This window comes from Tursiops truncatus, chromosome 4, assembly GCF_011762595.2.
Source record: "Tursiops truncatus isolate mTurTru1 chromosome 4, mTurTru1.mat.Y, whole genome shotgun sequence".
In the NCBI taxonomy this organism is placed as follows: Eukaryota; Metazoa; Chordata; class Mammalia; order Artiodactyla; family Delphinidae; genus Tursiops; species Tursiops truncatus.
The window spans coordinates 86,270,430-86,285,436 of record NC_047037.1 but is presented as its reverse complement, the minus strand read 5'-3'; the positions used below and the strand labels follow the sequence as shown (position 1 = coordinate 86,285,436).

The window sequence follows — 15,007 nt, the reverse complement described above, 5'->3', positions numbered from 1 at the left end:
TTGTCCAGGGCCTCTTACCTGCCAGCATGATGAGGGGATCAAATGCTCAGAGAGGGTGAGGCTAGAACGGATTGGGATGAGAGGGAAGTTTTAGTAGTTGTCCAGAATAAACAAAAGGAGGGAGAGTTAAGAAGCACTTTTCAAGAAGGGAAGGAATTTTGACAACTCTGGTTCAATCCCCAGTTGTTTGAGGATGCAAGGATGTGAGGAGCAGAATGAGACGTGGCTTGCAATGTGCACCGTAGGGACCATATTACATGGTGCTATAGTGTGTTGAGATGGGGCATAATAAAACAGGGCACCGGATTCTAGAATATGGGGTCAGCAGGAGTAATGCTTCAAAGAAGTCCCTCACATCTTACTTCTGAGTAGTGGACAGAATTCTCTCAGGTAGCAGAGACTCTTGGCTTCTATTGGCTTTGAAAAGGAGAACAGATTGGCTTCTGTACAGGGATTTCTCATACAAAGTCAAAACACCAGAGGGCCAGGTTGATGGCCCATTTCAGCCCTTGGAGCAGTGATAGACTTTCGTGGCATAACTCCATTAGCAGTGGGGTGGACAGCACTGCCCAGCAGCCTGTAATGTGGCGGGCAGGGGCATCGCAGCCTGTCGAGTTTGGTGAAGCTGGCATTTGGGATGAGGATGGAAACCACATTTTTCAGCTTGGCTTTGGGGAAAGTGGTGATGGATGGGGTGGATGAAGGGACATTGAGGGAGTAGAAACAGCAGCCTCCTTTCACCCTCTTCTGTGGAAAATCTCGGGTGGGGCCTACTTCCTTTCTTGTCTGTCTGTGCCTCGGAGATTCAGTTTCCGCTTGTGCAGGATGAAAGCCTCAGGGTTCTTGCATTAATAAGCCCGTTTAAAAATGTCAGACGAGAAGCGCTAAAGACCTTTCCACCAGCCACTTTTCAATCTTGTTATTTTAATACTTGCCTCTACCCTAAGCTTCGTAGAAATGTAAAAGGTAATGAAGTGTTTCATATGCTGTTCTCTGTCTTTTTATTCTAATTTAAATCTATCATTGAGCATGTGCTTTAAAAATGATGTTTACTGGAGTTGGAGTATTTATTTCATGCAGCCCAGAAATGCATATGTGGGCTTGTGTCTTAGACGTATTATGTATGGTATCATTGTACACAATCAGCACAGTGAGAGGAGAAATATATTTTAAAATCTTTAGGCCTCAGTTTTAACCTGGAAATCTGTGGGTTTTCTGTAATGTACCCCATTGAACCAAGGTTCACCTGCTATCCTATCCTCTCATGAGCTGGAGGGCAGGATCACATTCCCAGCTTCCTGAGTTAGGTACTCCTTTGCTTCGCCTCGAGGTGGTGACTCCTCCGTCCCTTGGCTTTATCCTTTTTAGGTATAAAAGATGGGGGAAAATGAATACTCATTTCTACATTATGTTGCAGAACAGTTAAGTATCTTATTAGTATCAAAAAGATTTCTAAATGATCATTCTGATTTATTGAGCATATTCTCCATGTCTAATGGTGTGAGGTGTGAGAGAGACCAAGTCCCTGTCCTCCAGCGCTGCTCAATTTGATGAGACAGGCTAAGGGGTGAAGAACAATACAATGTCATGTGATAAAGCCAAGCATGCACCAGAGAGCCCTGTACATACCGTGAACTACCAGAAGGGGGAGCAATGGACACCACCTAGACGTTTCAGGAAAAGAGAGAGGAGATTGTAGCATCTGTTGATAGTTTGAAAAAGGAATCAAGGAAGGTTAGGACTCTCCAGACAAAGGAAGGAGCATATGTACAAGAACCATTAGAAAATGCTCAGTGTATCTCAGGACCAGTGAGAAACTGAGTGTGGCTAAAGCATGAAGTGCAAGGCAGGGGCAACAGGAGTGAGGTATAAGCCTGGAAACAAGGGTGGGATTGAGAATGCCTTGAACTGCTGTGCAATGCATTTAGACTTATCCTGTAGCCATCTGAAGCCGCATAGAACCTAAATCTGGAGGTAATATCCATATAAATGTTTTAAGGGAGTCCAATCTGGTGTCAGTGTAGATGAAGGGTGAGGGGGGCGTGACGGTGATTATAGCCGTTTAGGTGAAAAAGGATGATGGCATGGATTCATGTAAAGGAGGTGGAGACGGAGAAGAGGGGCTGCACATCCAGGAAATATTTCTGAAGGAGAATTAATAGTATTTAGTGACATTTTAACACACATGGTGAGAATAAGAGCTGGTTTTAGGAAGGAAAATTGTGGATTCGAGTCAAATTTGTTTCTAATCCTCTGGAACGCACTTTGTGGGCTTTGACCTCGCTCTGTGAGACATTCAATCAAAATCTTCTCCTAGACCCTTAATTCACACTAATGTGAACTTAGTGATTACTGATGACAGCTTGAAGTACTACTCCTGAATGGTAGGATTTATGTTTTACTTGTAACTTTTACTAATTTATATTTCTAACTTTATATCACAAAAATTTGTCCACAAAGATATTCACGAGAGTGGGTTTTATATAACGGAATCATTATAATAGTAATGATTTGTTGAATCAACACTGTATGTCCAAAGGTGATTATCTAGAACAGCCATCTAAAAATATGTAGAAATACATTTACTGACTTGGAAAGTTGTTCAAAATATATTAGGGTAAAAAAGAACAGTTTACAAGTAGTACGGACAGTATAACCCCATCTTCTACAAGTATGTATTTTTAAACATGTTTCTAGGCAGAGACAGAACAAATATTCCCCCAAATGCTGACAGTAATTATATTTGTGTGAGAAGTGAAATCATTATCAATGATTTTGTTTTCTTTATCACGTGATCCTGTAGGTTCCAAATTTTCAATACTATGTGTAGTAAAATGTTAAATGGGAAGTTCCCAGGAAGCACCAAGATATAATGGGTATGACATTCTAAAGTGGGATTCTGGACCAGGTTGCAAAATTTCAAGGTAATTTCAGAAGCACAGTTTTACAACTTCTAATACCGTCATGCACAGTGAGGGTGTAAAGTGCCAGGTGCTGGCAGTCAGTGTTGTGGGGTTTTTGGAGGGACTCCTTTGAAAAGCTTGGGCCGTAGGTCCCATGCCCACCACGGAGGAGAGAGGGCAGCGTGCTTCTCTTTCCTCTCTAGCCAAGAATGGTTTCAAGAGGACCACTGGAAGAATTTGATGTGTGTCCCCTCTAGTTGAAGGATGATGTTCTCGAATCTGACTCCCATCTGAAAAATTGAAAGTGAGAGGTGGACAGTCTAGATCTTGCCAGATGAGCTCAAGTTAAGGGGGCTGCTTTAGGATCAGCCCACACTCCGAGAGCTCGTAAGGACAAAGAGCAAATAATTACTAATATTTCCTGTGGTCCACAGTGGGCCACATGCAAAAGAGAGCCAGCGTGGGCTATGTGAGGCCCTGCTCAATAGAGCGCTGAAGGGACAGATAGAAGTTCAACATATTTCTGGATTCCTAGGGATTGCAGGAGGAGTAAGGAATGCGATCAGGAATAATGAATCACCCACTTTATGGGAATTACATGTTAGACATCCCCAACACTGGTGATGGATGCTCCCTGGAGAAGCCAAGAAAATTTCTGTTAGAGAATGTGTCTCCAGTCAGGTTCAGAAATAATGAAAGCATCTTATAACAGTACCAGTCCAAACAGAACATCTTCGTGTCCCTCCTTCCTTCCTTGAATTCAACCTTGGAGGGATCAGAAACCACAGCTAGTAAGAGGAGGAGGAGGGATGAACGCCATAGCACAGGAAAAGGGAAAAGAAGAACCATGCTTCCATTTCTCCAGCTTCCCGCTTGCAACTGGAGAGAAGATTTAACTTTAAGTCACATTTGGAATTTTGATATTGTGAGATTAGACATTTTTAATACATCAAGATTAGGTTTGAAAAAAAAAGATTAGGTTTGGTGATTTGGGGGTCATGTAGAATTATTTCCTAAGAATGACTGAAAAAATCATGGAACTATTTGAGTTTTCATCGATGGGCATGGAAAAGAGCATCCTCCCATCTTTTTTTTTTTTTTTTTTTTTTTTTTTGCGGTGCGCGGGCCTCTCCCTGTTGTGGCCTCTCCCGTTGCGGAGCACAGGCTCCGGACGCGCAGGCTCAGCGGCCATGGCTCACGGGCCCAGCCGCTCCACAGCATGTGGGATCTTCCCGGACCGGGGCACGAACCCGTGTCCCCTGCATCGGCAGGCGGACTCTCAACCACTGCGCCACCAGGGAAGCGCCCCTCCCACCTTATATATGAAAACATTTTAAGGAGATAGTTGGAAAAAAAAGCTACTTTATAACTTTATCAACTAAGTTGCTAACTCTTAGATCAGGGGCTTCTTTTTAAAGCTTTCCCACTGGTTGCCACTCTAATACCTTATTGTCATCTTTGTCGGGGCAAAAATCAACCATGGCCTACATCTTGAGTGACTTTCCCAGAAGCCACCAGTATTTTACAAACTTTCTTTCTGTGCTAACAATGATTAGAGTATCACTGATGCTGATTCCATATACAAAAAGGTGACTTCTCCTCTACCCAGTTAAGGTGTCTCTCCAACCTTCCTTTAGAGAACAAGGGACAAACTTCCTCCGGAATACTAACTTGTAACTCTCCAAGAGCTGACAGAACAGACTACTGCTCTTTGATTCACTTCTAGGAAACACTGGTGAAAAATGCAAATTAAGAGCTCATCTACAAAATGCACAAACAAATCTAATAGTCACCATCTGTTACAATCGCTTTTGAGAAACTTGAAAAAGAATTTTCTTAAGGCAAAGGCAGAGGAACACTTTAAATTATTTGAAAATTTGAATTATATATTTAAAATCACTCTGGGGAACAAGATAGATGTAAAACATGAAGGGGGTGTGTGTGTGTGTGTGTATGTGTATGTAGAGGGGAGTTTTCCATAATATATCCTGAAGTTTGAAATATCAATTTAGGGACGTCCCTGGTGGTGCAGTGGTTAAGAATCCTCCTGCCAATGCAGGGAACACGGGTTCGAGCCCTGGTCCAGGAAGATCCCACATGCCACGGGGCAACTAAGCCTGTGCTCCACAGCTACTGAGCCTGCATTCTAGAGCCCGTGAGCCACAATTACTGAGCCCGAGTGCCACAACTACTGAAGCCTGCACGCCTAGAGCCTGTGCTTTGCAACACGAGAAGCCACTGCAACGAGAAGCCCACGCACCGCAATGAAGAGTAGCCCCCGCTCGCCACAACTAGAGAAGGCCCGTGCACAGCAACGAAGACCCAACGCAGCCAAAAATAAATAAAATAAAATAAATAAATTTATTTTTAAAAAAAGAAATTTAATTGGATCTGTTACATTCACATAAGCTTTCCTCTGAAGCTACTGTTCCCAGGTCGCCCAAAAGGAGGCATGGGAACCATTACTGTCCCTCTGTCCCCAAGTATGTGTCCATTGAGTGGGACCGAGAGACCATTTCAGCAAATGTCTTAGAGAAAAAAGCAGAGACCTCAGTGACCTGCTTCTGTTTGACTTTCTCTTCCGTGCACTCATCAGGTAAGAGCAGACAAATGGCTACACTTGCTTTTTCTATTTCATTCCAGCAATGAGGAGCTGGGTACATGATGTGTTAAGGGGAGAGCATAGAAAAAAGAATAAGGCAAGTCCTAAGCAGATCAGAGAATTCACTGCAGGAGACATGTTACTAGGCTCCCTGATGGGAGACCTTTGTGCGTTCACAGAAGCTGGGAGGGATGCTCTCTCTCCATGTTGCTAGGCCTAATGTCTGTAGGCAGCAGCATTGTAGGACAGGCAGTGGGAAGGAGGGCTGTGGAGTCAGACCCCTGTATTTTAGTCTGTTTACTGATGGTGTGTCTTTGGGCAATTCCTAATCTCCCTGTGCCTTACATGCATTGTGAGTATAATTTGGATAAGAGTTGTACCAACATCATAAAATTGTTGTGAGATTAAATGAGATTATAGATAGGTAGATATTACTTAGAATACCTTCCACATAGTAAAAGAGTTCAATAACTATTGCTTATTATTATAAGAAAGAAGAAAAGAAACTAATGCTTACTGAATACATACCACATTCCAGGAATTATGCTAAAAACTTTCACATTTCCTCATTTCCTCCTCATAACAACTCTGTAAGGTTACTAGTTCAGAGTGATTAAATGGCTTACCCAAGAACAAGTAGCTAATCTGTGACAGATCTTAGATTTAAAATCAGGTCTTTATTTCACAATAGGATACTTCCTGTCCTGTGCCTCAGTGTTTGATACACAGAAAGAAAAGGGCAGAATAGATGTGTATTCAGAAGGCCATGTCTCTGAGAGCTAATGAACTGTCAGGGTTCTCCCTCAAAGATGCTCTAAGTATGAGTGGTTGGCACGCTGCCCACCTGTACTAGTAAGGGAAGGCTTGTTGCTGGAAGAAACAACCCATAGATTTCAGTGGCTTTTCATAGAAGTTTATTGTTCTTACATCAAGGCCAATCATTGTTAATGAATGGGGAGGGGGTGGAGCTTCTGTACTTAGGAATGTAGATTCCTTCCTTCTTGCCAGTCCTGGGGTCCTCGGTTGCATCCTTTGCCTGCAGCTAGCAAATGAGGGAGAAGGGTGAGATTGGCACATTTAGATTACTTATGAGTCAGACCTGGAAGTGGACACAGCACTTTTGCCCCATGTTCCTAACCACTAGAATTTGACCACATGCAAAAGAGGCCAGAAAAGTAGTTTGATTGAGAGCACAGGAGGAAAATAGGTCTTGTGACTAGAAAGCCTATGCCACAGCCTACTCTCTGGTCACCAAATACTAATTTCACTCTTTCTTCCATATACAGAACCCACTGTTCCCCTACCCAGGGGAGACAGTGCTAAGTCCCAGGCAGTTCCTGCATCCAGCTCAGAGTCCAGGATCTCTGGGCAATGCAGAGTCCTCATCAGGCTTGGATGTGGAGCCTCTGGTGACCTGTGAAGTGGAAACATAACTTATCAGTTCCCACTTTCCACCCCTCCACACCACCCCTTTCCCCCTCAATAGATAATGGTCAAGCAATGTACAACTTAAAACAACGTAAAAGGGCAGAATGAGAGACACAGAGCAGCCACTGGTCCAGCATACTTTCTCTTGTCCAGACATTCTGAAGGGCCCTTCCCTGGCAGCAGGGGAGGTGACATGGCCAGACCCAGAGTCTGCTCTGGGCGGAACTCCCCTGTCCCTCATTCTCCATGACACTTAATCCGCCCACTAGGGGTTTCTTCGTTCTCTGTTTTCCTCCAGGGTCACCTCTGAAGTGGGCATGGGGCAATAAGTTTTCCCTGGGAGCTTAATAGCCTGCTTCCTGCTCATGCAAGTTTAGGGGCTCAAGAATAGTTTTAAGCCTTGAACAATCAGAAACCTAATTAGAGCAAGCTTGTGCTTAGTCTGGCAATGTAATTTCCTCAAAGACCCATGAGGCTTCTGACCTATTTGCTTCTAATCAGTAACCACAGTCAAGTTCCTTTCTAGATATAATTCCTTTTTAAAAAAATGTATTTTACTGAAGTATAGTTGATTTACAATGTTGTGTTAATTTCTACTGTACAACAAAGTGATTGAGATATACACACACACATACATATATATATATATTCTTTTTCACAGTCTTTTCCATTATGGTTTATCACAGGATATTGAGTAAGTTCCCTGTGCCTAGACATAATTCTCAAGTCTGATATTTTTTCTTTTCTCTTTCATTTCCATGTATCCTTCTCTCAAGTTCCTGGCAGCTAACTTGAGGCTCACTGAAACAGTAGGCTTGGATGCCAGGATATGCCCCTTATCCTGGTCTTTGCTACAAAGCCACAGTGTGTCCTCAAGAAGTCTTAGCGGGTCTTTGTAACTCAGGACATTCTCCAGTCCTATCTCTTACTGTTTGGAGTTCAGCAGTAATTGGCTCTTCTAAATTTGTAAGACTCTTGATCTTTGGACTTTATTCCTTCAATCTGTGCATGAAAAGCTCTCCTTTCTTGCCTAAGCTCCTGTACTAAAGGCATTTAAGAGTAATCAACATGCTTTTCACTCTGCCTCTTTCTAGCCAGTTTCCTCACAGCTTCAGGCTCAGAAGCATGTAGTCCTTAAGTTATTACAGATGATACGTATATGAAATGTTTGGCCAGAGATCAGCAAGGCTCTACAGCTCTCTAGCTTGCTATATTTACTTCCTTATTGTCCGCTATCTGACTGCTAAAACAGTACTTCACATTTTAGGCTTTCAATAAGTCAGCATCCCAGTTTTTCTGTCTTGATTTCTGTATAAGACAGAGAAGCCTAACTGCTAGAACCAATAACCCCAAAGTATCAGTGGCTAGCACGTTAGAAGTTTATTTCTTCCTTATGTCAGGTCTAATTGGCAGCAGGTACTGGAGGACTCCTGTCTCCACATGTACTCAGGATCCCAGGCTCCCCCACTTTTGTGGCTTTGTCATCTCGTAGACCTCGAGTCCGCTGCTGGATTTTCTATACGAGGTCTCAGCCTGCCTGGAAGGGACTCACATGTTCCGTGTTCTACTGGCCAGAACTCCTCAAAGGCCGCATCTGATTGCAAGGCAAGGTGGAAAATGTAGTCTAGCTGTGTGGCCAGGGATAAGTGGATATGAGTTGGACAAAGAACTAATCTGTCTCCACTGCACTGCCTCTGCCCTGAGGTGCTGAGATGCTCTCAGCTGTAGCATCTGAGAACACAGGAGGTGAGTATAGCCTGGGGCAGAGGGGGCCCCCTCTTGGTGGACACAGGTCATTGTGCCCTTAAGATAACAAATTAATTTTTTCCCTAGGCTTTATATTGAGTGAAATCTTTGAATATTGGAGGGCCACTGAAGATAAGGCATAATGTCATATTTTCAGCATCCAACAATTGTTAAATCTTATTTTGCAGAAATAGATATGATTGGTGTGACTTTCTAGAGGGGAACTGCCTCTTCGACAGTTGTTCCTTCTAAAAAATACCTTCTGCACGTTCAAATCCCTCCCTGTTTTCTCCATGTCAGACTGTTTTACATAGAAGTCATTATTATCTCCTTGTTATTATAGCTACTTACATAGCAAGAGATATAAGAGTCTAAATAAAGTAAAATCATCTCTAGGAGATGGTGTTAAGCTGACTACACTAAGAATCAAGTCATGTTTCAATATTTTGTTAAAAATACAAACGCCGAGATCTACCTCTGGAGATTGAACTTGATTACAGAACACCCAGGATGACCTTGATGTTTGGTGTGGTTTGGGGATCACTGTTCAGAGAAGACACTGTTGTTCTTGTCTGTCCAAATTTTAAGTTAGTATCTTTGGACTGACTATGTAACATGAGTCTTTGAGGATGCACGCTCTATGGGAGCTCTGGGTTTTGCACCTGGTGTTTCTTCCTGGAGCCAGGCAGGAGGACCCTCTCCCATCTTTCATTTGGTTGAATCATTGAATGGTTCCTTGTTCTCTTCTTATCTGTTACCTAAGCCTGTGAGTTGTCTGATAGCTAAATAATTAAAGGCAACTTTCCAGATTTCTAAAATAGAATAAAAGGCTCTTTGTGGTGCTGGCCTGTTTTCAAAAAACAAAACAGGCTTCAGATGCTTCGGGTTCTCTTTTCTTTATGTGAGAGGATAAAGTTAAGAAGTGTAAGCAACGAGCACACTGGAGACAAGCTACAAACCTGGCGAGTTTTGCTAGTGGCACACGCTGGGCAAGAAAGAGGGAAGTGGCTGTTTACCAGAAACTTGCTCCTTTCTTATCCTGTGCTACAGGAGGGCGCACCCTGAGTTGATGAAACACTGATGTTTAGTCATCGGTGTGCCAAGAAAGGTAGAGCAGGGATGCACATGGCCATTACCTCCCGTTCTAGGAGAGGAAGAGGTTGATCTCTGACCCTGTAGCATGTGAGCATCAGAGGCAGGTGCACTTCTGCCCTTCATTTCTCAGGCATGGAAATGATGTACAAGCAACAAAGGTTTGGGAAATTTCTTGTGTGGTCAGAAGGCATCACTGCCTCTTCCTTTCTCTTGTTCCAGCTCTCCTTGTTGTGAGGACACTGGACTCTGAGTCAAAAGACCTGAATCTTATTCTGTGTTTAGCTAACTTTGTGACCTCAGGCAACTCACCCAGCGTCTCTGGGAATTTTCTCATCTGTAAAAGAAGAGGGAGGAATCTGGAAAGTCTAGGATCCCTTGCAACTCTACTGTGGTTGTAAAGCCTGGTGGTAACCTCCCCTGCCTCCAGGAAATCCTAATTGGATCTGGAACAATGGACTATCCTGTGAATCACTGCTTGAGTGATATTTTAGTGCACATTTAAAGATGATAGTTCGGAAGAAAAAATTGCAGGCTCATCTTGGGCATTTTGTGGAGGCAAAAGCATGAGTGTTTTCACATTTTTAACCGTGAAATTCAAGAGGTATGTAAATAATCGATCTACATCAGAGGTAATGGGAATTTTGATGATGGAACAATGTGGAATAATGTGCCTCTTTCCTGGTGTTCCAGGGGACCTGGGGAAGGCAGTCAAGGGCAATTCCTGTGATGTGAGGTGGCAAGATTGCTCTCAGAATAGCAGCTACAGCTATTTCATCATTCATCCTCCTATCCTTTGAAAAGTGTTAAAACCGCAGGCTACGTTTTCTTCCACGGAGGAAGTAATGTTTCAAAGAGAACTAAGAAAATGTCTAATAGCTCTCAGGTTACTGATGCTGGCTTGAAGATGAGATGCACTCAGAACCCAGAGGCACAGTGGTACAGAGTGGGTTCTGATAGAAACCTGAGGTGGTACCTAGGTGCGTGTTTACTAACAGGGACCATATTCAAAGGCTGCCTGGATCTCATCCAAAAGGCCAAGTTATTGAGGGTCATTTTGGTATTTAAAGATTATGATGTGGGTTTTAAGCTCTTAAATAGAAGCCAAGTTAATAAGGCTACGCATCCAGCTGTTGGAGGGTGGCTGTGAATGGGGTGGGTCTGGGTTTTAGCCAGGTGTTCGACAAGGTCTCCTGTGTTACCTGTGGGGCAAGAAGTAGTGCTGTGGGCCAGCAAGAGTATGGGGTGGGGGTGGGGGGGTGACTTAGTAACTGGTTGAATGAGACCAAAAGGATTAATGAATGGGTCAGTGTTGATCTTATCCCCTTGCCACAGGGATTTATTCTTGACTCTGTCCTGTTTGTAATTTTTATTCATGACTTGAGTGAGAACATTGAATGGCAAACTAAAATTATGAATTCAGTGAGATGAAATTCAGCAGAGGCAAATGCAAAGCCCAACACTTAGAATCAGGATATTAGCTGCGTAAGAACAGCGTAAAGGAGGCATCGTTTCACAGCAGGACGTTAAACACTTTTACATCCTGTTACAGTTGGCTGTAAGCTCAGTCTGAATGGATACTGTGGTACACCTGCCAAAAAGGCTAACGAGGTTCTGGACAGCACTAACAGAGAGCATCTACTCTGTGCTGGGCAGAGCACACCTGAGGAAGAGAGGGCTGTTTAGGGTCCCAGATGAACAGCAGAAGCTGGCAAACTGGGAATGTGTATGGACAGGTTGAAGGAGCCAAGGGGATTTATGTTGGATGAGGAGAAGGCTAGAGGGTGGATAATTATCTCATCAAACCTGCCTCACTCTTCTGTGGAAGAGCATTTTCAGACTTACTCTGGGTGGCTCCAGAGTACAGGACTAAAGCTTATAAGGAAATAATAGAGTGTGGAATATTTCAGCTCAACACGTGGCATTGCCTGACAATGTACCTAAAAATTAAAGTACTAGCCTGGGAGATGGCAGCTTTTGCATCCCTGGGGTGTCCAAGCCGAAATGCATGAACACTCCATGAACAAACTGTAGAAGGGAATTTAAGCAACATGTGGGTAGATGACGTCTAATATCTAACCTTGGGTATAAAAGTTGCAGAGAAGCTTATAGACAGCATAGTCTGAGACTAGTTTTGGACAGAATCAGCCTTCACTGATTATCCGCTTCCTGGATAATCTTGGAGTGGCATTATATTGGTTCATGAGCTGAGGCTGATAAAACCTTTAGGTAGGTTAAGTTTTTTAGGAAACTATTGTTAAGACATAGGCAGAGTTCTGGAATGAAAATTAGGAAGCAGGAGTGAGATTTATGGTGCCAGATTGATCTTCAGGAGTCACCAGGCAGGTTGCTATGACCCAGTGTCCTTAACTATAGAAGAGGATTCAACTTTTATATATTCATAGAGGCTCTGAATTACATGTTGTGCTTTGAACAGCCCCAGGGCAGAGGTATAGTAAATTATGAAAACACTTTGAGGGACCGTGGTGTGTATTACCAAGGAGGAGTTCCTTCTGAGCGTGAATTCCTTTGTTGAACAGATCTCCGTATGAATACAAATAATCATTAGAGAGACAGCTGGCTTCTGCTGTGCATCACCAATAAAACACTCTTCACACATCCCTGTCTTTTCTTCCTGGGAATTTTGCCAGAAGGGCTGGTAGCAAGTGTTTGGGTAAGCAAGTGGGGTCTGCTGTCTGCTTCTGTAAGGCCCCATGGGGTGTACTGATTCTCCTATATCTGTAACATCAGGGATGAACATGAGTCTAACAGACTGGGATAAATAGACTATGCAGGGCCAGTTCTCCCGAGCTGTCTTTGTTAATAGGAAGGCCAATGAGATTAAAGAGGCAAGGTCATTTGCACTCTCAATAGTGGAAGGTTTCTGGGACTCCTGCCTTTTAAGGCTGTTGGGAGGAGGAGACAGCAGAGAGGGGAAGATCTGAGAGGCTAAAGTCTGTCCTCTTCTGTTCTGTGCTACTACACCTGCTCAGGAATCTCAGCCATTCCCATGATTTCAGCTGTCACCTATAGGCAAATGACCTCCACATCTGTATCCCCTGATCTGCGCTTCAGACCTGTGTGACCAAATTCCTGTTTGACATCTTCGTCTGAATATCACACAGGAACCTCAAACTCAACATGTTGAAAGACAGACTCACCATTCCTCTGAAATTACTTCTGCCTTTGCATTTTCTTTACAAGTGAATGATAGCACAATCCACCCAGACATCCCAGGAAGAATGTTTTATTCATTCACTCACTGACCTGAAAAAAATATTTATTTTACAGCTTACTCTGTCCCAGGCAATATTTGCTTGTCGTCAGCATAGTAAAGACAAAATCTCTGTCCTTAAGACGGTGCGTTTTAGTGGGGAGAGATTGGTCATAAGTGTGGTAAGAATAACAATAAAAATAAAGCAAAATAGGCACCTATATAAGAGAATTTCAGGTAATAATAAGATCTAAAAAGAACAGTGAATAAATGGGAGGGCAAGGGCTTGGGGGTTGGTCAGAAGCTACTCTAGCCAAGGTGGTCAGGGAAGAAAGTTGAGGAGCTGACATTGGAATTAATGATGACAGCCTGCTGCCATAGGAAGATTTGGAGGAAGGTTAAATGCAAAGACTTCATATCTGTGTGTGTTTGTGTGTGCATGTTCTGCAGGTGTGTCTGTGTGTATACATACGTATGTATGAATATATAAATATGCATATTGTAGATACATTACACATACACATTTTACACATGTATACATATACATATACAAGTACGTGTATGTGTGCGTGTATAAATTCTCATCCAAAACTAGAAGTCAAAAGTACTACATAAGGGATTAAATAAAATTATAAAACTTAATACAAGGTTACATAAACAAATATTAAAATAAATGGGAAAAGATGAAAATAAACTGATTTTTATTTAAAAGTAAGAATGGCAACAATTTTAAATCATGGCCAACTCAAGACCTCATTGGTGATATACTTACTGATAAAAGAGTCCTTTCTGAAATGTTCTAGAAATCTAACCATCTGCCTGTGTACCCAAAGAGAAAGAGCTTTGCAGTTTTATCAAGCATCATACCAGGTTTCTCAATGAATCACCGAATGGAGGGACTTCAGGAAAGTCAAGGAACGTGCAAAGTTTACGTTTGGCATGTTCAAAAATCACATTCTTGTTAACACAATAAGTTACGAGTAAAATAGATCTTAGTATTATGGAAAAATGAAAGTCTGTAAGCTATGAACTACACATTTTTTCATTCAAGCAGCGTTTATTGTGAGCCTAAAATACCAGGCACTGGGCTCAGCCCTGTGAAGTATATGAACACTGTTCAGATACAGAGCTTTCCCTTAAGGAACTGAGGATCCAGTGAAAGGGAGGACAACTGTACATAAATGCCTATAATTCAAGACAGAAAGAGATGAGTTTCCTAAGTTAAGATTTTAAGGTATTAAAAGGAGAGTGAGATCAATTCCATCTGCAGGACTTCAGGGGTAACATGGTGTTCAAGGTGGCCTTTGAAAGGTTGGTGGAATTTGAACATGTGGAGAAGCAGAAAAAAGTGGAACGGTGAGAAATGGCCAGAATGGACAGGGGTGTAGCCATTTAGGGCTCTTCACACATGTTCTGGTTCTCACCTCCTGCTAGGCACATGGTAGGGCTGTTCACCCCTGCCCATTTGAAGTTTGTCATGGCCACGTGGCTTGCTTTGGTCAGTGAAATATGAACAGAAGTGATGTTCATTACTTCCAGGTAGGAAGATCACACAAATCACCTAATTCCCTGACCTGTCACAGTGCTACTGGAGGCATAAGTCAGGATGGAACTTCCATCAACCTGGGTCACTGGGTGTTTAAAATTAGCGAAATCTTCTCACTTCTGACAAGCCTGAACAAAAATATTTTGTGTGTGTGCACGCTGAGCAACTGAAATTTTGGGCTAGCTTATCCTGACTAATACAGGAATTGTGTGAAGTTCAACTGGCAGAAGCTTAGGATGTATGAAAAGCAGTAGTGAGCAAGTAGAGGGAGATAAAATTGCTCTAATCAAGGTTAATATTTTCAACATAGGAAGATTTTACATAGACAAACAATAAAACCTTTAGCCCACAATAGATAAGTGCACAAAAAATAGGCACAGATGTTGATAAACATAATAAGAATATTAAAATGTTAAACATTATTGGTGATTAAATAAATTTAAATGTAAATAATGCGATGATATGAACTGCCTTCA

General features: G+C 42.5%; 1 long non-coding RNA gene across 1 annotated transcript in view; it reads left to right on the top strand.

The window, feature by feature from the left end:
- Nucleotides 1-5,224, top strand: part of LOC109547831 (uncharacterized) — a 75,847-nt gene extending 70,623 nt beyond the window's left edge. The window contains exon 4 of the long non-coding RNA XR_002173760.3: nt 4,916-5,224. This is a non-coding gene — a long non-coding RNA (uncharacterized lncRNA). The remainder of the gene's footprint in view (nt 1-4,915) is intronic.
- The last annotated feature ends 9,783 nt before the right edge of the window (nt 5,225-15,007 follow it).